We start from the raw sequence: 27124 nt of genomic DNA on the forward strand, positions 1-27124 counted from the left end.
TTCACAATATTTAAAAGGAGCACATCTGTTAAAAGAAAGTCAGGTTAATTTCCATTTGTGCAGTTCTAGCACCCTCTAGTGACTTTATTAGCGCATTTTAATTTCCATTAGGGATGTTTTGGCCTTCTATGTTTAAAATCTATGCTAATTGTCAGATGAAGGGGAACCTAATTTGCTTGTGAAGCGATAAATATGTGCTTGCCTTAGCAAGTAAGTGCCTCAATATTGTTATTAGACATTGTAGGTGGTTTATATGCATTTCTATTATATACAAAATATATTATGTATTAGTATGAGCTCTTTTTTTTTTGTCTTATTTATTTATTTTTTTACAATATTTTGATCTTTTTTAAATATCGCCAACCTCCCCACAATATCGTGATAATTATCATATCGTGATGTTTGGATATTGTTACATCCCTAATTGTAAAGTGGTTTGGGAACCATATGGTGTAGAATTGTAGATAAAGCGCTATATACAATTAAAAGCAGTCCATTTACCATTTAATATGATATAATGCATATCCCTGCAATCATATCTCTGTCTGGTGATTCTATAAAGGCTATACGTCATACCTAATAAAGTGACAAGTGAGTACATGCTTCCGTGCACACATTGTTATTTTGGGTGACGATATCAAAGCAGCAAATAAATAAATAAAAATGGAACGCTCCCTACTGTTGGGTTTAAAATAGTGCAGCTCCAACAAGGCAGCTTTCTTTGGGAATTATCATCAAGGCACCTTTTGCTTTAGTGCGTTGTTCGCTATGTGTGTGAATGTGCGTGCGTGCGTGTCCCCAGACCATCCCCGGATGTTGCCGGGTGTGTGCGTCGCCCAGCAATTAAATAAAGATCTCTAATTGGCCGCCTCGTATTAGGGTCAGCAGCTGGAAGGAGAAGACACATGTGTCGCTTACACTTCCGCACACTCATTATGCGCGTGTGTGTGTAGGGGTGTGCGCTCACACTCGTACTCTCGCGAGCACGCGCACGAGCGCAGCTCCTGAACAAAAATTCAATTATTAATGGACTGATTGCTCAAGTGGAGCTTCTCTGGGAATCTGAACCTGCCACACTGAATAAAATAAAACCACTGCTTTACATTTTCATTATACCAAACCGTGTTTTAAATTGCAAATGCGCCTCGGAAACCCACCGTTGCCCCCCCCCCCGCCCCGCCGCCGCCCCCCTTCATCCTCGCTCCTCCCTTCCCTCTATTCCCCGTTCACCTTGCTGTCTCACCACAGCAGCCCTTCTCCTTGTCCCCATCCGTGCACACACACGCATTCAAATTCGACTGTTGTGGCGTGTACAGTCACCATTAAGCAGTCTTATTAAAGGAAGAGGTTGCATGCGTGTGCATGTGTGTGTGCTGGCGTGTGCACAGGGAAGTGCTTCTGGGCCGCAGTGGAGCATCTTCGCTTATTTGCAATCAGGTCAGACAGGCAAGCACAGCCACATACACTACTGTCACCTCCCCGCAGACCTCGTCTTCTCCATTTCTCTCTCTCCTCCCTTTCCCTCCTTCGCCGGCATCAGTGAAATAGCACATTTTGTCAAGCGCCGGATATCTCAATTATCTCCGTCTTCATTCTTCCGACGACACTCACTCTCTTCTCATTTTATTCGCTCCGCTGCAGTTTTAAAATTGAAAGTCCTCTTGGGATCCTCTCATGGCAAAAGTTGAACCTGACACCAAATGTTTCCAGTCACTTTACAAAACATTGGACTCCAACGAATAAAAACAAACAAACAAACAAACAAACAAACAAACACCCAGGGTTGGGTGTAGGATGACAAGACTTTCTCACGGCCCTGCACTTGATGCAGCAATTCACTATATTTTCAAACAGTAAATTTGAAATTGCAGCAAGCTGAATGCATCTGCAAAAATATCAAAACAAAGTCTACCCTGCCCCTGCACAGTTTTACACCACACCTCACATCAGACCTAAAGCTGATCAGGACAATAGAGCCCTCTGCCTCCAAACTAATTCTATATAACATAACAACAGCATTCCAATAATGTTTTTGTGATACTCAGAAAACTGGTTTATGTAAGATGACACATGAACAAACGGTGCCATTTTTGGTTGGTGGTTGGGCTACTGACTATGTGTAATGCATAAAATACTTTAAAGGCAGTAGTGCAGACAATAATAATAATAATAATAATAATAATAATAATAATAATAATAATAATAATGATAATAATAGTGTTAATAATAATAAATCTATCTTGCAACTAACAAAAATAAATATATAACCCATAAGGACTGTTATGGTGGCATAAGATTGTCAGAGTTGTGTCCCAATGTGTTTATCAGATTCACTTGAAAATGAATTCTATGCATAGCAGTTTTTGGCCAAGGTCCTCCTTCCCATGTTGTTTTTTTAAAGAAACACAAACAAATATATTACAATAAACATGAGCTTTATTACAAGTAAATATTTCTGTCTGTATACGGTTATACTTTCAGTTTAAATACCCTTGGCATATGTAAACTTATAAGCACAGCTATAGCCTAAATGTACAAAAGATAAACATTGCTTAATGATTTAAAAAAAAAACAAAAAAAAAACATGCTATGAATATTCACCAAAATTCACATGCACATCTCAGGTCAACTTTAACCTTTAAAATATCAAAACAATTGCCACAGTATTTTTGATTTTATGTGATTTAAGCCTTTGTCTCACCATAAAGTGCGCTCATAAGTTTACATACACAGTAAAAATTAGAGAGTTAAAATTGCAGAGGTAAATTTGTGAGAGTACATTTTAAATCCCATAGTGTAATTTTAATATTTTAAGAGTTAAATGTTGTGTATAGACGCTGTTATTTCAGTTTATCACCGACTCTACAGAGTGTTAGATTGGTATCACCTTTCACCTGCTCGTCCCCCTTTCCTCCTTGCTTATCACTGGGAAATCCTGACAGTCTTGACAGACTTAAATTTATTTATAACCCCAAAAACACTTTGTGGCAGGATAGTCTAGTGGATAAGGTCACTACCTTTGTAACATGAATATGCCAATTTGATCCCCGTTGTGGGAGACCTTTCAGGTGTCAAGTTTGTCTGAGGAAGAGTTAAATGTCTACTTCTGCAGAGTTAAGTAACTCTGAGTAAGTTAAAAATGTACTCTCTCCTAGTGTGAAATATTTCACAATTTTAATAGTGATGTTTTTACACTGCAAAATGGGGACCTCTGAACCTCTCAAAAGAGAGTCAATTCATCACTGGGCTTTTTGCTGTGTACACCAAGGGTATGTAAACTTTCAAGCACAACTCTACGCAAAAACTAATTTAAAGGAACCTGAACTTATTATGAATTCATGACAACTTCACACAATTCTACCAAACAAGGGTCATGGCCAAAACTAAAGTCTCAAGTCCAACAAAAACGCAAACAAATCTGTAGCTTTATCACTTCAACTTCACGATTCATGAAACAATATGTGGAAACATGGACACATTTTTATAAAATAAATAAATAAATAAAGACCGAAATTACGTTTTGGGGGGGATTTCGCCACCCAAATTTAAGCCTTTACGATTAGAAAATTGCTTTGTGATGGCGATTTTGTTTCGATTAATTGTTCAGTCCTAGTGGCCTATGGACCGGTACTTTTCAAGTAGCAAGAGATGACCAAGCTTAGTGTTCTGTTTATGTGTGCCACATTTTTTCTGCATACATTTGACATCGCTCCTTCTATGTGTGTGAATGAGAGAGAGAGAATGTGATGATGGAGAGAGCAGAGAGGCTCATGGGAGTTGTGCTAAGGGCCATAGTATAACTCTGCTGTATCTCAGGGCACATTGTTTATGCATGGGGCCACATATGCAGCAGGCATCCACGCTGGCAGTCTCACTGACGCTGTGTGAGCACACAGGAGGTGTTTTCAAGTGCTCACGTGCATGTTTTTTTTTTTTGCTGTGCGCTTGTAAGAGAGGCTTCCGTCGCCTCGCTTGCAGCCCAAAGGCGGGACAGCGATATCATTGTGGTCTCTGGCGTGTCAACCCCCCTCCTCGCCTGCCACCCCACTGCTGGCCATGTTGTTCACCTTCACAATGTTTCTGCCGTCAGCCCGCCGGAAACCTGTTCGCACACAAATGGCCAACATTTTTGCATATGTATGTGCTTGTATGTGTACATGTGTTCCAGTTTGATTCTGTGTGTGTTTGTGAGAATGAACCAGTCAGAAGTGGAAGGTCAAGCGCTTCCCTCCCTGCTTGCTGCGTTTTGTCAAGAAAGATGCACCCAGATGTCTGCTAACAATGGCCCCCACGGTCCTTCCCGACGCCTCTGTTTGCCTGTCTGTGTGTTATCCTCACTTAATTAAGTTCTCTATCCAGTAAAACACCGGGGCAAGGACCCTGCTGCCTTGCACACTAGAACGTCTCCTTTATCTCCGTAAGTTGGTTTTATAGTGGTCGTTTTTTTTTTCTTGTTAATGCAGCTGCACTGTAACACCTGGATAATTACATTCTTTGCTGTGTATTGTGATGCGTTGTCTAATGGATATGCTATATCCATGGTCTTACGCAGAGTAACATTTTCAGTATTTTTTTTATTTCTGTTGATTCAGGAGTAGAAAGTCTCTGACTAGCTCGAGTTGGTGTACCTAATGATGTGGCATGTGGCTCCCTATGAAGTTTCAAGGAATCCATGCATAAAATAGAGAATCATGCACTTGTTTTGTCTAGTTGTCCTGAGATAAAGTGTAACTGTACTAAAACTCATTCATAAATATTCAAACCACCCCTAAAATGGCATGTTTCTTCTATCCCTCCCCTCTTGATGACCAACTTACATATGTTTATATTTTAAATAGTAGCAATAATGCTCTAAAGGTGTACCACAAACATACAACACTGTTACTAAAACCTTTTTAGTCATTTAAATGGAGACAGAGAAGTGATCTGCACGACTAAGTAGAAAAAACATCATCAAGCTATTTTTCTGACTATGCGTTGACCAAAGATACTGAACGTCATCTCTTCATTTTTCTACATTTTTTTAATCATGTTTTGTGACACAATAGTGTGTCACTCATATTATCAAAAAATACATTAGTTTGAGGGTTGTTTCTTTTTGTATTGTAGCGAAATTAGTTCTTGACCAGTTAGCATAGTAGCTAGCAAAGCTAGCATGTACTCTTGCCCCCAAAACACGAACATTAGCATTGATTTGTTGCCCTTTTTATTACAACTCTGTGTCTGTACTAAGAGCAATACTAACATTGTTAGTATTTAAATACATTGTAGCTATTTAATTGTAAATATATTCAGCTATGTTTTTGAAATGTATATTTCAGGTGCCCAAGTATTTCTAACAGGGTTATGCCAAACAGCATGGCTAATGAAATATCTTGTAAAAAATGTATCGTTAGTGATTTAGGTAGAGAGATCAAATGATGTGATTATTATTGGTACCTGTTTTGATTGAAACCATATATATAAATATATATATATATATATTTATATATATATATAATGTTTTTCAAATTATGTAGTGCCTAATTTGCCCTCTAATTCTGGAATTAATGTAGTCATATAGTCATAACAAACAAACAAACAAAAAAACATGACCTCCATTCATTCATTCTACATCCAAATAAAACCAATTACGATCATATTCAAGTGAAGAAGCCATGACACAGTCTGTCTGAGCTCCGACACACACACGATGTCATGTCATAATCTCCCTGCCCTCTGGCCAATCCGCCGCCTCCCTTTTCATCTTAATATGTATCCCAGACACCATCTTTGTATGCGCTGCATTGATGTCGCGATGCATCACCGAGTGATGTCTCTCCTCCGCCAGCATCTGTCAGGGGCGCCTTTGACAGAAATGTGTCATTGCTGTCTTGACAACAAGGTGGCACTCTGCACTAAGACAAATCCCCCCCGAGGCCTTGCTGTCATACCCCAGAGGACACCTTTACCTAGTGGGGAAGATGAGGCAGCGAGCGAGAGAGAGAACCCTGAGAGATGGAGCTTGAGAGAGAAGGAAGGAGAGTGAGAGGACTCACCTCCGTTCTTTTGTAAAAATCTTCTAGTGTTGATTACAGTTTTTGCATCCTTAATGATAGTATGTTGTGAAAAATATGTATACAATAAACTAAACATAGACAGAGTATATATAATGTAACATTACTGTTACTATAAGTTTGTAATGATGTGAATTGCTAAACCAACTGAAGCATGCGTGGCCGCATGTGGGGCGGCATGGCTCAGTGGTATGGTGGTCGTCTCCCAACCCAGAGGTTGTGGGTTCAATCCCAGGCCATTGTGACCACGTCGAAGTATCCTTGAGCAAGATACTGAACCCTCAATTGCTCCTGATGCTGCGGCATCAGTAGGTGAATGGGTAGTCAAAAATGTAAAGCGCTTTGAGGTCCTTGAAGGTGGAAAAGCGCTATATAAATTAAGTGCCATTTGCCATGTGAAAATGTGAATTCAATTAATAAAATAATCATTTGAATATTCTCACCTACATAATCATTTCAAAGTTACTCCTCGGAAATTCACTTCTTCTAAAATACTGTTCATACTGAGTTTAAGACGATGCTTTGTTTTCCACAAAGCTAAATTTAGATATGAGCCGAAATACGTGATTCTTTGAGTTTCAAAAAGTGCTATAGAGCTTGAGTGCTGTGTTTCATGAGGTGTGTATGCGTGTATGTCCAGCAGGTCACTTTGCTTCTTGTAAACAGTCCCACTTGCACAGTTCTCTTCGCACTGGGAAAAGATCACTGGCAAGTACAGCCAAAGCCATCTGCACCAGACCTCTGATTGCAACATCTGTGACACACACACACAAAACACGCACACAAACATGCTCACGCACACAAAGAATGTGAAGTAGCTGTCATATACAGAGCATATGGTACAACCCTACCCCTCAAAAAAAAAAGAAAAAAAAAAGTGATGCCCACGACGTCGGAGATGACAAGCTCTGTCGAATTAGTCTCAATACTTTCTCATCATAAAGGGCACTTCTTCACATTATGCTGAGGTCACTCATGTAGCAACTGTCAAATTAGACCATTTTGATTTGATTGGCCACCTACGTGCAAGGAGACAATGATGAGTGAATTCTCACGCTGCAGTTCAAATGAAGGCTGATTTCTAATGGCCATGTTGGGTCAGTCAGTAGTTACATTTGTATTCCTGCGCACTCCTGACAAGTTCACTCTTTTTGTTCTTAAGACTAGATGACTGGCATGGACTCTCAATCCAGCTTGTGTATCAAAATGATCCCATAGTTTAGCTGCAATATGTAGTAATTTGATCTGAGTGTTATTCAAATGCAGCTTTCAAATCATTTGGCTTTGTATACGGGTTTATATTGAATAGAATAGTTTGAAATGCATATTTGGTGTCTGATATTGTGCTGATATTAGCTTGCTCGCAACTGTGCGAACATTGCTTAGTTTTGTGCACTGATTTTATGTGAAGACACACACGTATAAAGAAAAAAAATGTTCGTATACCATTCCATTAAAGAATGGAAACCAACAGTGCTCACCGCATTAATATTCAAACTAGTGTTGTTCCGATACCACTTTTTTGGCCCCCGATACCGATTCCGATACCCAGCTTTGCAGTATCGGCCGATACCGATACCATACCGATACCTTTTTTTTTTTTTTTTTACCTCAACATGAAAAAGCTGTCCTGCCATTGGTTAAGAGCATTCAAGGGCCAATAGGATATCTTAGATCGGCATGCAGTGAGCATGTCACATATCAGTGAATGTCGTGCACCAGCAAGACACAAGATGCTGCATCCAAAATCCTATATTAGCGTTGGAATTAATGGTATCGGCATGTTACTTGTGAGTAGTCACCGATACCGATACCACTGTTTTAATGCAGTATCGGCACCTCTGCCGATACCTGTATCGGTATCGGAACAACACGAGAAACTGACAAAAGCAAGTTAAAGGTGTTTATAGAAGATTATCTAATGAAAGTAACTTACTGGTTTGAATTGTGGTCCAAAGCTATTATTTGTTTAATAGTCCAACTGACTTGGGTAAGAATAATGGTATCCTTAATTTAATATTTTGCTGCTCTGCCTCAGGTTCAAAGTGTGTCTTCTTCATACCGCCTGTATCAGGTTTTCGGGACGTTAGCGGACTTTCTAGCTTTACTTTGGGTTCATGACATTGTTTGAACAAAGTTAACCCGTTTTGAGTGTCATAAAACCATACACCAGTTATTGATTGCTACATACACTGTCAAATCCTAACACATTTTCCGGGTTTGGTCACATGGTTTTTGCAATGCAAGCCCGAGGGTATGTTAACTCCCATCTTATAGCAGACGGCGGTATTGGCCAAAAATGGAGGCCTCCTGATATGGACGAAAAGTGAATATTTTATTTGTAATATTAATCAGAATACTGTGTTTAGACTAGTGGCGGTACGTCCAACATATTCCTGCTACATGCACGTACACAAGAAAAACTTTTAACAGATGAACTTGCATAAACCGGAGAGTTCAAAATGTTTGCCAGTGCACAGTTTCAAATAAAGAGGACAAATAATAAATGTAATAAAAGCAGAAATGTGTACATGAAATGGTAAATAGGGGACATTCAATGTACTGTATCATTTCCAATTTGACTAAACTGAGACCAGAGCATGAAGTACACCTGCATCTACACACACAGAAGCCCCTCCATGCATGAAAGGCGCCATGCAGCAGAAACAGCTTAGTTCTGTTAATACAAGTCAATTAAATTCAATTTAATCCTTAATCCAGTCTGGCATCCTATTTGTCAGACAACTCACAAAATCCCAGTCTGGATTTTCTCGAGACTTTGCTTTTACCCACCTTGCCTCCTGTGAGTTTGATGGTCCAATCTCGTCTCTGTGTTTGCCACTTCACCTCCCCCTTTCCCTCCTTCTCCTCCTCCCCCTTCTCCGCCTCCTCCTCTCCACCCTTCCTTTCTTCGCCCTCCACCCCCAGTCCCGTAAAAGTGTAAGTGCTGATTGCTTTAAAAGACCATACAGACACGTTGGCAGCCATTATCCATGGTTAGAGAGGACCAAGTAGAGAGCCAAGGCCTTTTATCCCGACGACTTTGCTCCCTCCCTCCAACCCCCCTGCTGGTTTGTGTATGTCAGAGCTGCGTAATTTGGCCCAATGTATGGCCCAGCGTGCCACAGTTAATGAGGGCCTGTTTGGGAGTTAAACGCACATGAGTAATCATTGGGGAGCTGCAATGACACAACACAAGAGAGAAATTTGGCGATCAGCACATGTAGAGCGGCATGAGATACAGTGTGATCAAAGATAGCGTATGGAGATGTTTTGTCAACGCTGGGCTGCAAGCCACTTATCGATATACTGTACATTTCCTCATGTAGGACTATTTATGTGTCTTCAAATGGATGAAAAGCACTTTTTTCCTAAAGAGTGAGAATTACAACTGATAACAGAATAGATCAAATAAAGAAGGGTAGAATTAATCTAATGGATTATCCATGCAATGCATGTGTCAGATCATATACATCAGGTTTTTAATGGGGGAAAAAAATATACTCATGAAATAAAGGGCTCAAAATGTCTTGTATCTAATATGATACATTTGGTGTTTAAGGCTAAGGGGCCACAACATGTATTCTTTTCATAATGTGACCAAAGATGAGTTTTGCTGCCCCTTGTTGGTGTGGAGTGTGATGACAATTTGTGATTTTCTTTGGTCAAACTGGATGAGGACCTAAATTTGTTGCAACCTAACTGTAAAACCAAAAAAAGAGAAAACAGCACTGTACTGAATTCAGAGTACTGGATGCTCATTGCATCCGACCATGCTAATTAGACTACAGTGCAATGATGTTTAAACATGCATGATACGCAATCTTCTGACAAAGAGCCTGACTAGCCAGCACCGGCTTTCAGGGAGAAGGAGCCTAATGGTAGAAGTCAAAACAGGGCCATTCATTTGCTCCGGTGGGCCGAAGTGCATTCTTGGCTCACAGTCGGGGGGCATCGCAGCAGACTGACTGGCTAAAGCCAGGGAGTCCATTTGTGGTGGCAAATGTCACTGTGTCACAGCACCGTACATCTCTGCAACCATCCCTCTCTGGTTGATGCCTTGCTGGGCCCTTTGACTCGTATTTTTTTTTTATATGCATTTCTTCTTTGACTCTGTTTTAAAGCCATTTCGCACTTGTCCATTACAGAATCTCACATCAGTTGCTTCTTACCCATTTTCTGAACCTTTTCAGCCTCGTGTCTATGCGTGAGTCATAGGTGAGCAGCCCAGGCTCCCTCTGAGTCTATTCAGAGATGCTCAAACAATGTCAGCTAGCTTCTCTCAATGTGGAGGATCGCCAGGTCCGCATACCCCGAGACCCTTTTGAAGCTTTCCACCTCGTCTCTCAGGGTGAGCCCAGGCACCCTTCCGAAGATTTCAGCTGCATTATCTGCAATTTCATGTTGCAGTTTGTGACCATAGTTGAAGGTGGGAATGTAGATGGATTGGTAAATACAATGACAGTCCAATACATAGTTTATATTTGATTCAGACTCAGAGTAATGATTTATTTGTGAGCATGAGTCCTTTTAGTAGTCAAATTTTCTACTGACTCGGTGAGCCTATTTCAATTAAAAAACGGTGTGACCAGTAATAAGATACCTAGCAAGTAATTTTGATTTAATTAGTCAACTAGACTGTGAGCTTTATAAAAAAAAAAAAAAAAAAAAATTGTATTGTCAGTGGGATTTATAACACTGCCATTGTAAAATAAAATAAAGAATTAATAATTAACTCATTTACTCCCAAAAATGTATAAATACGTTCTATTTTAAATATTACCATGGTCACAAAGATGTAATTATACGTTTTGACTTTGATGCAACCTCTGAACTGAAGAGAATGCTTGAAGCAATGGTGGTTATTACAAAAACGGCCAGCAGATGGCAGCAGAGTATAAGAGACTATAAGACTATAAGAGCTATTTTCTTCACTATTTTAAACAGATGTGTGAATAATGATGAAACTTAGCCATATTCTAATGCTAATTGATGCAAAATCGAAACAGTTAGAAATACACTTTTTTTTTCCTGATGAAAGAAGAGACTTTAATTTTTCTTTTGGTAGGTTCCATGTTTTTAAAACAATAGGACAGAATATGCTACGGGCCTTGCAAAATCAGTCAAAATCCAGTAAAACCGCAAAAATATCCTGGGAGTGAACGAGTTAAGCACATCCTACCGTAATTTCAGTTATACACTAGAAACAACACTTTTTCTGACCACCTCCCTTTGCCCCTCGAACTTCATCCTTATTTGTGTCTCATGCATATGTCTTTCCAAAGCCTGTTTGCGTTGCAACCTGAGCAGCGTGCCCCGTGGCTCTCATGTCACCACTCCATCACAAAGCCAAACATTGTGAGTGTGCTCTCGGCCTGGCAAAATGGTTTATAAGGCGGTAAACACGTGTGTGGACCTGCCAAGATAATGAATAGGCGGAGCAGCTCATGCATACTAATGTTATGTTGTAAGCAGTTTTGTTGACAAGTGCTAATACTTCTTTCATACTATCATCAAAAGCAGCTAATACAACAGCCATTACTCCACAGCAATCCAAGCAAGACATGATGGATTGTGACCTTAATATAGGTTAGCTGAGTTTTGAAAGTTAAACAACCTGCAATAAATCATGGAATTATTACAATGTGCTCTAATTGGTTAAGGACTGTTTATTTCCTAAAGAGGTAGGAAAAATTGAGTTTCTACACTTTTTAATTTGCAAAGTGCATTTTCATTACAAATGGCAGTTTAATGTTAGCCTCCTTTGTCATGCAAAATGCTCAACTCGCTGGCAATCTATTAATTGGACAAAAACGCAGTGCCAGCGTAAATCCACCATTTCTCTCACCGTGTAGCCCCAGCACCCCTCGATTTCCACCCTTCGCCCCTCAGGTGGTAAGTGGCGCTAACATCTATCAGGCCCAGAAAGCAGCGAGACAACTCAAACATTCGATCCCACTCCATGCCAGTCCTTGTACCCTGATGAAAGTGCGACCAAACAAGCTGAAAATAAACATGTCAGCCTATTGTGCGCTCGATGCCAGCAACCCATTAAAAATAGTAAATATGAGGGACATGCTCGGCAATTATGCTGGCCCCCCTGTTGAGTTTGGATTTTAGCTCATCTCCGTTGCATCCCGCATCATTTATATAGAGGACCATGCGGCTATGGCTTCTTCTTATTATTTTATTTATTTTTTTACCTTTTAAAGACACTATAAGTTGTGATTGTATTATGTTTAATATACATGACTTTACATATTTGTAATAGTAATAATGAAGACCTTAATAAGTGTTATTTTTATTTAATATATGTATTGATCCATACAATTTTAATGTGGTGTCTGTGAGTAAACACTTAAGCATCAAACAATATTTACAAAATACACCACTTTTTTGTGTAATTTCCTGTAGTTTTTATTTCACTAGCCATTTATGGTCTTCAGCTTTGCTACGCCGTAAAATGGCACTGCTGGCATTTGCAGTGATTGTGACGTTAGAATCACTATTTGAAACTTTGGGGAAATGATTTTAATACTATGTCTAGATTGCTCAATGTTCCAATGAATGTCTCCCCATTTGTTGCTATCTTTGGAATTCCAGTGGAGTATTATATCCAATTTACACGTTCGCGACAGTAAGTTTTAGATTTTGCGTCTTTGATAATATATACCTTCTTCTCCAGTGAAAGTCCACTCGCCCACCTTAAAGTTCTCTTTCAATGAGGGATGTAATGTATTTTTTTAAAATTGGAAAAAATGAATGGTAACAATTAAATTCCATAAGAAATGTGGCCCCTTCCTGACACTTTTTCATTCCATCTGATACCTATTCATAGAATGATCAAGCTCTCTCTCTCTCTCTCTCTCTCTCTCTCTCTCTCTCTCTCTCTCTCTCTCTCTCTCTCATACGTCTATCTTTGTTATTAAAGAAAAATGTATGAAAACTACAAGTAGTAGTCTGTATGAGAACTTTAAGAAGTGTGTCCTGCCGTTTCAAAAATTCTGGATAGGTTAATGTATATGTTCTGTTGTGGAATAGCACTGTTTTTCTTTTCCTATATGCCAATAAAGATATCGAACACATAACCACTATTTGGATACACGCACTGTGACACCTGACATTGAAGTGAAAATGGAAGAAAATGTGCACTCGCTGCTGAAACGGCTTCCACTCAACTGGGAAGAATTGTCATAGTGTGTCTATGAAAAATTGTTGCCCATTCAGACATCCATAAGATGTGTTCAGTGTTCAGAGGTCAAATTGTTGGATGTGATGCCGGGACTTAATTGATTGCTTTATATTTGCTTTTCTGCCATTCAAGGATAAACTAGGTTGAAATTAAAAGAAGACAGTAATCAATTAATATCAGCAATTTGATAAACTTTATAAGGTGTGCAAAGATGAGTACTAAAAAGTCAACAGTGAATACAGATATTTTGGTTGCAGTGACAAAGACACGACCCACTGAAAATGTCACAGCGACCTACTAGTTAAAAAACACTGCACTTCATTATGATGTCCGTGTTAAAACAAATGATTATGTAGAGTATGAGTGGTGTGGATACAGTATCGTCTAAGAAATAGACATATGGGTTAAAATGATGTGAATCTTGAAAAGGGACACCAGAGTGGCATATGACTCCCTTGTGGCAACATCACAAGACGTTGCCAGCTGCCTCTGACAGGGTGCCATCCAGACAAGTCACAGTGCTGTCCTGTGTTCCCAAGACCAGTCAACATACACACACATGCACACAACATAACCCCTCGAGGCCATCACTCACCAGTCACTCTTGGATGCTTCCTAGACCAATCAAGCACCGTCTCCTGAGACATGGTGTCACACATTTAAGGATGCATGACAAAGTGCTCTTTAATTTCCCAGTGGCCACTGTCTGCAGCCTGCTCTTAGCCTGCACACATGCATGTATGTACACACAGGCGCGCACAGGGGGAGGGGGGTAAAATGAAATAAAGTGTCCATATGTGAAGAGATATGTCAAAAAGAAAATGCGTCAGGTGAGGTTTGATTAGCTGCAAATGTCCCGAGACCATTTACAGCTGTTAAGAGTAATTAGGGGAAGCCTAAATAGTTTTAGAGGGAAAAAAATAATAATCGATTTTAAGCGTTGACAGCTCTCTACTCTCAACTGTACTTCCTATTTTCTTGGACATTTGAGGCCAGATCCATTCTGCTCAGAATCAATGATGGAAGAAGCTTCTGCTTGAGGCTGACATTTTCAGACAAACTGCTATTTGTGTACCTGGGTAACACCAAGCAAGGCTAATGTTAGAAAAGCCAAATTATTAATAGCAATAGTTTGTTCAAGTTGTACAGTTATTCAAGTTACCTGCACACGGCCCACAAAATAGTGATTTTTGTTCAAGGGGGTGGCAGTTTGGAGTCATTACTCAAGCTCACTCACATAAAACAAGGTGGAGTGGATGGCGTCAAAGCGAGGAATGGTATAGCCCCAGAGCTCAATTGTAAACAGCTTTTATGCTGGATTAAAGCAAGAGTCCAATTTGTGGGAGTTTTAAGGGCCTTGTGTCTGGGTTGTACTGAGGAAAGGCACATAGTAATGTTGCTAAGCCATTTATACCACACTTGCACAATTGCACCCTTTGATATGAAACCGTTTGCGCAGCAGCGAAGCACCCGGCCACGAGCTACGGTGCACTTCTCGGCATACATCACGTGATGTGCTCCGGTCCTTAACGCAAGAGCAAGCTCAGAAGTATATATCAGGCTTGAGTCCTGCCGGATGTCGCCAGCCCGTTGTTTTGTCCTTTACGCAGGTCCCGTCCCTTCGTGTATTTTCTTTTCTTTTTTTAGTCCGGTCAGCAGGCCAATTATTTGAGCGATTCATATGACTAATCTAACTACATCAAATCGCTAACAGGCGTGTGTCCTTTACACCGGGACCAGAACTACTTCCTGCTTACATAGTTCTGATGTTACAATGTGGTACCGGTAAACGGCACAGCCAGCTTCCAATAGTTGCCGGGACCGTAAAAAAAATGTTGGATAATGGTGAGTGCATTGCGATGTTTACTGCTGTTGAACTGTCAACCAAGATAGCATTTAGCATTAGCTAACACAATAACATAACCACGGAATAAGCAGTTCAGAGAATGGATGAATAAAATATAAAGAAAGGTTTAGGGGGCGAAAAAAGTATACTAAGAGGATCGTGTTTATATAATACGTAGTTGCATTGGAGGAATGTTAAAGCTGGGAGCTTTGGAGTGCACAATGCACTTAAAATGTGACAATGAAGACGAGATAATGTTCACAAAGCAGCGTACGTTCATGAATAATGCACCTCTCTTTACAAATCTTCAAATTTGTGTCGAGTATTGCACAGACACACGACGTTTTGGGAAACAGACCTCTTTCTTCCCAGTGAACTAAATTGTTAGTTTTGACTTTGACAAAGCCTTCACTTAGAAAATAAATAGCACCGTGTGTATAACTTATGTGAGCTGAGTCGTCAAACATTCAATTTAGCCGACTACAATCTGAGATACCCATTCATTTTAGGTTTGTTGTGCTAATGGAGTAGTCCTTATTGATAGAAAGGACTCCTTTTTGCAGACTCGGATTAAGTTTTCCCGAAAATTCCATGGATGATTTCCGGAACTGGAAATCCAGGTGCGGAGGTCTTTTTCCTTTTTCACAGGAAGCAGAAAATTGTGACACGTGGGTAATAAAAATAATTAACTAGAGAAAGTAACAGGTTTCTATTTAGGGCATATTTTACTGATATTTATTATATAAATGTACCTGTAATTAATATTAAATGGACCTAAATGTAAAGTGTTCCTGTTTTTCAAAGTAAACGTCATTAGCCACAATGTCGTATGATTACATTGGTGAACTTTGTCACCCTAGAGTAGCTGTAGTGAGCTCCTCAATAATGTTTCAATTTTTATTCATGTTCCTTTTACATAACCGTCACTTCTCCCCTAATAGCCAATGTAAGCTTGTACACTCCATCAAGTACAATGAGATACTGCTGCCACTCTTAACGTGATTGATCCTCAATTTTCCTAATTAGACCAAAGGGTGAAAAGTTGAAATGGTTCACAGCGATGTCATCCCACAATGGGATTCATCACCTCTTAGTGATCCTAGTTACTTGTCTTTCTCTTCCCTCATTTTCCCCTTTGTGCATGGCTTGACCTTGCCACTTCATCCTCTCAACACTGGATCCAGGTCCAAGGGTGGGAAATGGGGGCAGGTATGCAACAGACAAAGCCGAGTTAGTGTGTGAGTGAAGCTTCTGTGACGGCATCTATTCATCTCCAGACACCTGAGGGTAAAACACTGGTGGTTTGAAAGTGAAATTACCTGCAGCCTCAACCTCCGGCATGAGAGACAGGCCTGTCATCAAGTGTCATGAAACACCGGGTTAGGAAAAACAATTGGCTAAAATCAGGATGGGAAAGAAAATAGGGGTAGTTGAACTCCATGAGTGGGTTCATTCCTTTGCACAGCACCTCGTGCAACTCAAAAATGGCTTTAGAACAGTTGTCACTCTTAAGCCACTTTTGGTAACTGATGTCTACGGGACACTTTAGTACGATACAGCCCCATTTGTCTTGTTTTCACCGGTGAAAGGCAGTTCAAGGATTTTACCTCCATAAACAATCAGTGGCGTTCAAAAATACTAAAGTAGTAAGCAGGGTTGGGAATCCACGTCCAGAAAGTAAAAACCGTGCCACAGTTTGACTTTAGGCACAGGTGTTTCTACTCAACTGGCAGGTAAATGAGTTTATCTCCACCTGTTAAGTAGAAGCACCTGTGGCTAAAGCCAATGTTAGTTATTTTTTTTCTTTTCTTTTTGCACCTGGATTCCCCAATCCTGGTAGTAAACAGTAGTAGTACTAAAGTTTCTTTTTCGGTTGAACCAAGCAGAAATTAGCTGAAAATTGAATTGTGGATTCAATTCAAAATTAATAAATGAAGCAATTCTAGGCCAAGATTTCCAAAGAAATATGAACATCTTCTCATTTGAACGCAGAAGAGTGAACTGCTAATAACAACCTCTACAAAAGTAGCAAAATTTTGCTGACATTGACCACTTCATATGATAACTTGGCCAGTCTGGGAAACCTTACTCTACAGTATTTCTCCAGTTTATGTTCTGATTCCTGGTGAGCTTTAGATATAGAGGACACAGTAAAACAAAAATTGACAGTGATTGAGAAAATCTATCTTGAAAATGCAGATTTTTCAAATGTTATCTAGTCCAAGTCAAAGTCAAGTCACGAGTTTTAGCCAAGTAAGTCATAAATCCTAAAACTGGCAACTTGACCCTGTCTACCTTAGCAAAGGTCATACAATGATACATAGAAGAGTCTTTCAAGACTTTTGACAATGAATGTCAGCATATTTACTATATTACTGTTTATCATACTCGCCCAAAGTCAGCTCGAATAGACTCCAGCTTTCCCATGACCCTGAACAGAATAAGCAGTAGAAAATAGATGAATGGAACTGTACTCTTTTGTGGCTTTCTAGTGCCAGAAGACATATGCCGAAGTAGTTAAGAAGTAGTTTCAAAAATGTGTGGGAGTAAGGTTTGCTTTACTTTATGTCTTACACTTTGAGAGCAGAGACAGAGCTGCCTATTGAGATGCCTTTTTACACGCTTTACACCCGGCAAAAATCCTTACCCTGAGGATTTATACATCTTAATAGGCATCCCTTACAGTGCCCTGGATGAGATGTCAGAATTGATGGCATGCACACTTTTATTACCTGGTGTGGTGTGTGTAATTAGGTTAAATAGATGGGGTTGGACACGCATGGTAAAGGCTACATTTCTCACCCTGGCTGGATTTATTGGCCACGCTCCACTCTTCGGGGTCCGCTCTAATGCACTCATTTGCATGGGGACACATGTAGCTGATGTGTGTGTTACCGTTACGTCAACCGCTGAGCACAATGACTGGGGCCAGCTTATGAATAGCTCGGTTCAGTGGCTGGCGACGGCCCGGCCCGCCAACTGCCTATTAGCTATGATATGAAAGCTGCCTGGCAAGTGTTGGATTGATACTTGACATGTCGAACAAAGCTCATTGTCATTGTAATTGCCATACGTTTAGTCTTAATTTCACGGCCGTCCATATTGCAAACGTGATAGGGCCGCCTGTTACTTACATCTTCAGTAACAGCTGTCTATTGAAGCCGTGTATCCAGCCGCCTATTCATGAGTTCAACCTTCTTAGAAATAACGACTTCATGATGACTATAATCGTTTCAAATGTAACTATTATGCAGTGCCGTCGGTACAGCAATTAAACAGCATTTTCTGGTGAACCATAACACTTTTTTATCCTCCAGCTGTCCAATCAAACGTAAATCACAGATGATGTAATAGCAGAGGACGATATGTGTTGACCTATTCATTGAGGAGCCTTTCCAAGGATTCACTTCAGACAGGCTACTCTGTCATTTTGCTGGAGGGTCTGTCCCATCTGTCTAAAGATACAATGATAATATTGTGTATGTGATGAAGCAAGTTGTGATAGTGAGGGCCAGCCATCCACCAGTAATGGCAGCCCAAGAGCTGCTATAGCCTGCAGTGGTAGATGGCAATTTCGGACCGTCACTGATTTTTTTTTTAATCTATCCTGTGATTGGCTGGCAACCAGTCCAGGGTCCAGCTCACCAACAACGATAATGAGGAGAAGCGCCACACAGTAGTGAATACATATATTGACATCTTCACTGAAACGTTGGAGAGCCGTGGGCAGTTTTCCAATGCCAATTGAGAGGCTTAGCTGCCTTGCTTAAGGGCACCCCAATACTTAATGCATGGGGGATTAACATAAGGGGGTGACTAAATCGCAATATCAGTCAGGGTAGCAATAAGTTACAGTTCACATTCTTAGCCAATTATTTACAGCTGCCTCCAACTTTCAGAGTTTACTCTGGTTTACATGCAGGCCTTTCAAAACCAGAATATTGTCAATATTCTGGTTTTGAAAGGCCATGTAAACACGCACATCAACCTGAATATGCTCTTTTTAAAAACTGGAATAAGAACTCTGGGTTACAACTTTTCTAACCTGAATATTTGGTCATATAAAGTTGATTGGAATACCTTGTTTGAAAGGATCATTGGTTTGTGTTTTACACATGCTCTACTTGCAAGGAATCTGGGTGTTTCCTATGTGAGGCGGCCATCTTAAGTTGCCACATGCTAATGCTGCATTCGAGGATGGTCAGAAGTCGGATATATCCGAGGTGGTTTTTCCCAGTTCCGACCTGAAAGCGTTTGAGGTGAAAGTAAACAAACAAAATGGCGGATAGTGCAAAATTGTTTTTTATTATGGTTCTTAAAACTCGTTTTTTACCACAGGCAAACTTACCTCCTCGTAATTTTGCTTCATTTATAATTTTCATAAGCATTCCATACAGTTCGTAGTTTACCGTATAATTTCATGCAGATTTCATTCAGATAGCGGCATACTGTCATACGTTGCGTTACAGGAAGTTATGTCGAATATTTATGAATGAAGAAAGCTATCTCGTTTTTTACTCAAGTAAATTGTGTTTTACCATTCGCAGTCTGTTTCCAAAGTGGAAACCATTGTAGAGTGACATCAATTATAGTCCGTCGATGAAGTCGGGGTCCTTCTTTTTTTCCGACTTCGCAAGTGGAATTTCTGAGTTAAATGGGGCGTTCCCGTACACACTTCCTGGTTTGAACTCGTAAAAGTCCGACTTCTGACCATCCTCGAGTGCAACATAAGCGAGCCTAACTTGTATGAATTGATTTCAATACAGTGTTTTCATGTTATTTTCTGTCTGCACGGCTTTTGGAGTGACGAGTAAAACGACTACTTTATTAGTGTGTTGAGTGACATGGACATAATGTTTTATTAACTGTATTAAGTAAAAAGCGGAAATTATATCTATTTGCGTACTAACGACGTTGTCCCTGCGTCATGGTTTAGAATGGGAAATGTATATGTGAATAACTTGGTCCGATTACGCGTGTAAACAAATTTTTCCTTTCCCAAAATATTGACTGCATGTAAACATAATCATTGACATACAGTTTTATGTACGCAACCAACACTGTTCTTCACACTTTTTATGTCTCCCATTTGAACACATCAACACTTTCTCTCTGTTAAGCAACCCCACCCACATCCTCCCTCTGCTCTGGGTTGGGAGATACCATGGAGGGGGTCTGCTGAAGACAAGGCCCATTGACAGGCTAGAGTGGCAGTAACTTATTGTCCATTGATGGAGTGTGACAAATCATGTGGGAACGCAGGGATGCGTGGCAGCGAGAAGCTGGCTGTTGAGTGTGTAGAGTGCCTGCATGTCAGAGTAGAAATGTGTGAGTATACCCGCATGTGCTCGTGCCTTTTTTTTTTTTTTTTTGGTCTATGTGTGTGTGTTTGTGCGTAACGTCTTAGTGTGGGGCAGGCGGGCACAGCCCCATAGACCCTTCACAGCTCATTTAGCCCCAATGGGGCCACCTGGGTGGTAAGGCAGCTCAGTGGGTCGGTCCTGGCTCTGTGGAGCCCCCGCTGACAGCCTCCTAATATAGGGGCTCCATCTACCTATTAATCAACACAAGCCACACTGACAAATCACCACAACTATGACCTAATGAGAGTGGGGAGAGAGCAGTGAAGGAAGGGACGGAGGCAGGGACATAATGGAGGAGGTGTTGATGGAAGTGGAGGGTCTGTTTGTATGGAGGCTACGACTGGATAGAGAAGAGCACAGGATTAATGAAAAGGAAATGAAAGAAACGGGACTGTGTCATTGCGACTGGTGGTAAGGGCCAAAGGAGAATGCTAACACAGTTGTCGGTGGCCGATCGTGGTCACTCCAGTCTTTCTAAAACAATTGATTTTTGAAAGTGTGGATCACCTAAATGAAAAAGTGATTTAAAGCTAAAAGGGTAATTGCTATTAATAAGCTGGGACAGTTCACAATAGAGCAGAGGTGGTTCTTAACCTTGTTGGAGGTACTGAGGGCACATGAATGTAACAAATAATGTAGTTGCATAAGTGTGCACACCCTTTTCTAACTGGGATGTGGCTGTGTTCAGGATTCAACAATCACATTTCAAACTCATTTTAAAGAAGCACTATGAAACTTTTCAACTTTAATAAAATATTTTCATTTTCACACTTCGGATGGAACATCAACTTAAAACTAGTTGAATGTTACCTTTGTCATGGCCCAAGGGGGTCTGTATCATTTTTACTGGCACAAAGCAACTTTGAGGAGGGTGGTAGGAACACACACAAAAAAAACTACAAATTTGCTGACTGCTTGGTGGCATACATACTTCCCTTTCTCCATTTGTTGCAAAGAGTGAAGCCAATTTGAACTTCTATGCACGATTACTGCTTTCATGGCAGAATCTACCCGGATAAAAGGACAGTCAGGGATCAACATTGGCCCAAATGACGATGCTATGCGTTTGTCCTCATGGGAAATGTGGTCTTCCTTCATAACATTACCCCTTTTGTCCATATGGTGCCTCCATAATCAATGTAAACTGAAAGTTCCTTAGTGTTGCTTTAAATGGAAGTCAGCACACACCTGTCACCATTTAAATCCTAATACACACTCGTGCAACATTATTTTAAGTTACAGGTGAATATATTAATGGAAAATGTTTTAAAATTATTTATCCTGGTCTCATTTTTTTAAATCACAAAATCATGTCATTTGAACAGGGGTGAACAGACTTTTTATATTTAGATGCACTGATGACGACAAGTCGACGACGTAGATCTAACAAAATGGCTCACTGTGTACCTTGTGGCACTGCAGAATGCTGTGTAAAATACAGACATCCTCAGTAGCTATTTGTAAGGTTCTATGTTAAAAGAAGCAAAATAAAATCCTGCTAGCAGATATCCATGCAAAACGTAACGATTCTGTCAGCAGTAATTAGCCAGCGAGTGTGTTCTACAGTACATCCAGCGCTTTTTTGTGGACGCTTTGGAGCAAATGAGATGTTAGAGGACGATGAGTTTAAAAGCAAGCAACAGTGATGTATGTCTGCTTCTCTGGTTCCCACCCTGAGGTGAGCCAGCATCTAATCTCTCCACTACCAGTCTCAGGTCCAAATCACATTAGCTGGGATCAGAGGTGAAACTGGAGCTTTTCAACAGCAGCCTGTTCTCACTAATGAACCCCCATGGCCATCCACTGCATATTACAGCCATTGAGTGACGGGGAGAAAGTTTTGCAATAATCATTATGTAACGCCTGGGTTTCCTTTGCCCTGACATTTCAAACACTCGATCGCAATATTGTGATGTTTCTCTTTTGGGAATATGTTTTGAATTGCGGTACAGTGTATGATTGATGGTTTTCTGAGGCCAAGCAATCTGCTTTCTAGTAATTATGGGCTCTACAATGTGATATTACAGTCACAGGGCCCACTTTATTATGAACACGAAGCTGGCTGTAATTTGTCAAGCAATCTTATAGCAAAAACAAATCCTATTTTAACAAGTCGCCGTGGTCAAGAGGAGCTTGTGAAGTCCAATCATGACCAAAATAGGATTTAACTGACTTTTTTTGATAGCGTGATTGATGTTGCCAGACTTTCTGGGATTTTTAGGCTCTAAAGTGTCAAGCCAGCCAGAAATAGAGCTTCAATAATTTATTAAAGCCAGGTCATGGTCAGTCAGCCAATCCCTCAACACCAGTCAACAAGTACATGCAAACTTCACTGGCTGTTTCCTCTTTAATTCATCAAGTCTTTATTGAGTTCAAAGAATGATTTTTCTGTGTCAATTAATATGCAGCCGGCCACCAAACACTGGAGTGAATATTCAAAAGCACCTTCTTCCTATTGACGCATATCTTGACCGTGAGATCTATGTGATCTACTAAGCCCTGGCCTGTCTGGTCCATCGACTGGCACAGGATGGAGGGCCCACAGAGAAGATGCACAACTGCATGTTCCTCCCATCCATTACCTTCCTCAGGTAGCAACTGTGTCTGTGTTGGTGTCACAGAGAACCACACACTCATCTTTGTAGCTATGCACGCAACATCCTAATTCATCCTAATCCACACAATATGTGGTCTTGCTTCACATTTTATTGCACAATGTGTGGAAATTTTAGTGTTTTTCCCTTGAATGCTATCATACAAACTTACTTATCAGCATTATAATCTTTGTAAAGGCTTTAATTTTGCTCTTATATTGGAATTTAATGTGTATATTTTTTACAGTCATATGTTCCTAATAAACCCACACGCATTTCTCAAAACAGCAACAGTTTGCCCACCAAAACTAGCTCATTACTTGTTCCTGGTTGATATAAATGTTAATGAGTCCGAATCAACAGATTATATGAAATTACATCCGATCTGTCGTCTGATACGGTGTAATGGCAGACAATTACGTTATCAGGCCTCTCGGGAGCTGCAGCTGCGTGGTGCATGATGCTGCCTGAATGTAAAGAGATAGGAATGGTGAATTCATAACAATGAGACAAGAGCTGAACTGCCGCGCCTTTGTGTGTTGTAGACTGCACACTGTAGTGGATTGAATGTCCGGTGTGGTTGTATTTAGTCAAAAATTGTATGAAAAATTAATCAATATATTGTGTTTGAACTATAAAAGCATATGCTTCAATACAGTCAAAAAAAGTATGGTAAAAAGAAAACAAATGTTACATTCATCCCACCTTGAAACCCCCCCACATCATTTTAAAGAAAGACCAAATATACACCATGTAGCATTTTTCCATAAAATTAAATACAATTAATGGCAATTTTGTATTTTTCTAATCTGCTTCAGGTTATTTATTTATTTATTTATTTATGCGAGGGACTTCAAACATGGCAAGAAATTATATCACCGTGCGTGCCTACTTACTGTTCTTATCATGTGTGGTTTACTTTAGATGACCAACACCAGACATAAAATGTCTGTTTTAGTCCTGAGATTTAGCTATGAGAGGCAGTATGAAGCCCCAAGGCATCCAAACTGATGGAAAATACATACAAGAAGAGTCATGGTAGAAGAAATAGGTTTAATAGACAAAACTAGGTTAATTTTTAGCATATTTGGAAACAAATTTCCCCGGCCAAAGATGTCTGGTCACCGTAAACTAATTTAGCTTATTTGGTAACTAACTACAGTATATAGCATTTGCACTCAACACTCAACATGATCAGTTGCTCCTCTATTTGTGTCCTGCAAAAAGCACTAGCATCAGATTGATTCCTATTCACAGTCATGATGTCCATGGTTCGACCAAATGTAACCATACACCTAAGGATTTCTATTTTTTTTTAAGCAAGTGGTGTAATCTTTTCACAAACCCCATAGCATCGCTCAAAATCATCTTTCCAAGAAACCCAACAATCAGAATTTTGCTGACTTTGATTATAAAGGACGGGAAGTGCACAAATCGGGCTCAGAAATTGTCGGTATGTGGATGTGTGCTTTAATGCTAATGTGACTTAAATGCTCAACCTTTTGACAATTCATAGCTATAGAGAGCAACTGATGTGCTTTGACATTTAATGTTGCTGATTGCAGCCCCAGCATGTAAAGCAGTCAGCCTCATCCCGCCTTCTTTATGACCTACGCCTTGCTGCTACATTAATGTCACTAATGTGCCAAGTTCCCTCTGACACTTTAGTGCTACACTCAGTGTGCAGAACAAATTCAAATTCGGCATAAAAAGCTCTTGACATGCCGTGTACTTTGCATAGAGCACACCTTATGGACCTACTTTATGCTTCCTTTTCTTGCTGTGTGCTCATCAATGGCGATGTCACGTTGCTCAAAGAGCTACACAATGCTTGTATGCAGCATTGCCTGAGGTTTGTTGCGCGCGTGTTTTCCTGAGCTGACAACACAGCATCAAATCCTTACAAGGTGAAGCACAACTTAAAATGTCTTTTCACCGCCTTGCTTATCTCTGTCACACTGCTGTTGGCAGCAAGAAAGAGAAAGAAAGAGTGCGAGAGAGGGAGCATTATGACTTTGTTATTATAAGCAAAGAGCGGCTAAAGTAGAGCATGTGATAGGATCTGCAGATTAGGAAGGAGCAGAACAATAAATTATGCAAAGTGTTTGAAAACATGTACAGCTATAATTAAGTGGCATTTGATATTAAATAAGATGACAGCGAGGTTTTATTTATCTCCTTAACCCTCTACAACTGCCATTAGCATGGCGGAAAATTAACCGTTTGAAATATTATGAGACTGAGGCCCTGATCTGATACACAGTAGCACCGCCACAAACACACACACATCAACAAGGTGAGATCAATGTCTGAATGGACTAATCAGTACAGTGCAGGCCCACACAAACCACAGGAGCCCACTGCTAATAATGTCATTATGAAAGGAGACTAAATACAGCCACATATACAATGCATGCTTCACCCAGTTATTGACTCTCATTTCACTTCAATATTTGACCACTTAGAGCTATTTTCAACCAACATACAGTACTGATGTGAACAGCGTTGTTTGTAGCAGACCAACGAATTACCAGTACCTTTGTGGCTCAAATACGACCTCCAGCTATTTACTTTTTTATTTTTTTATACTGCTTGTCCTTATTAGTCATGATGATCTGAAGCTTATTACAGCTGATTTTGGGAGAGGTAAACACTGGACTGGTCACAAGGCAATCATACATACACACATTTGGCACTCACATTCACAGCTATAGAGTGTACACATGCGGCTGGCATGCTAACGTAGCCGCAATTTGGTCAAGAGCAGAAACCAGGGTGTTTTTTTTGCTGTTGGTAAAGTTTTAAATCAATCGGTGTTGTGTCTGTCGTAGCAGCTAGCTAACCCAAGTATGCAAACTCCCTCCGTGTTAGCATAGGACGGCATCAGTGGCCAACAGTGAAATAAAACATTTACTGCTAAGATGGGTTTATTGACTGATTGCTTAACACAGTGCTTCTCAATTATTTTCTGTCATGCCCCCCCAAGGCAGAAGAAAACATCTCGTGCCACCCCACCCCCCACCCCCCATACGCTTCGTCATATTTCCTTGTCTTCGCTTTCGGGTGACTTTCGTTTGTCTCTTTATCTCCATCCCTCTCCGCCTCTCTTCTCATCTCTGTTAAATATTTTTTCATGGTGTCACTTGACGGTCTGCTATACTTTGTGCCTACATTTCATACTCATACCCTGTGTTGTGTGCAAAGCACGCATGCTCAGTGCAAACAAAACCCCTACACCACCGAGCGAACGCTCCCTGCGCACACTCTGCCAATGAGAGCGCCACTGCCCCCTAATGTAGTGGAGGTGCAATTGCACTTTATTCTAAAACAGTAAAAAAAAATAATAATAAAAATAAAAAAGCATTTTTCCCCGAGGTCAAACTGATGCCTGACGAAGCCTCGTGCCCCCCTGGGAGGGCGCCCCACTATTTGAGAAGCACTGGCTTAACAGTTTCATATAAATGCTCATTAGCCGGTAAGATACATGCACACGCAAACACCCTCTTGAAGAGTGGACATCACACCCAATATACGTCACACGTGTTGCCATTCATTCCAAGTCAAGTCAAGTCAAGTCAAGTCAAGTCAAGTCAACAGTTCAATCAACACGCCTACCTTTTTGAAAATTATTGAGTTACTGTTCAGTCATTGTTTTCTAAAGTAAAAGCTGATGTTAATTGTCTTGCTTTAATTAAACATAAAAATCAATCTGCTTTCTTGAATTACTACATGAATCAGACAAACTGTCTGTCTGTCTACTGTTGTGAAGCTGAAATCATAAGATTTCGACCATTTTAAGTTAAGCGATTGCTATAAGCAGTTACTCGATTATTTAAATAGTCGTAGATTAATTTGATAATTGATTAGTTGTTGATTAATTAATTAATTTTGACACCTCTACGGTCTAAAGTTCAACATTTTGCAATATGCAATGTATTCAGAGTGGCTATGGAAATATGTGGTGAGCTTTGAACAGAAGTTTTGCCGGATCAATGTTGGAGAGCGAGGCCTTTGTCTGAGAGCAAGTCGCAGTTTCTCAACCCTCAACGCTCCTCAGTAGATTTGACAGTTTA

General features: G+C 40.3%; 1 protein-coding gene across 2 annotated transcripts in view; it reads left to right on the plus strand.

Annotated features, from left to right (window-relative positions):
- kiaa0825 (KIAA0825 ortholog) overlaps positions 1-27124 on the plus strand; it is a 126317-nt gene that overhangs the window by 88685 nt on the left and 10508 nt on the right. The window lies entirely within an intron of this gene.

This window comes from Festucalex cinctus, chromosome 5 (genome assembly GCF_051991245.1).
Source record: "Festucalex cinctus isolate MCC-2025b chromosome 5, RoL_Fcin_1.0, whole genome shotgun sequence".
NCBI lineage: Eukaryota > Metazoa > Chordata > Actinopteri > Syngnathiformes > Syngnathidae > Festucalex > Festucalex cinctus.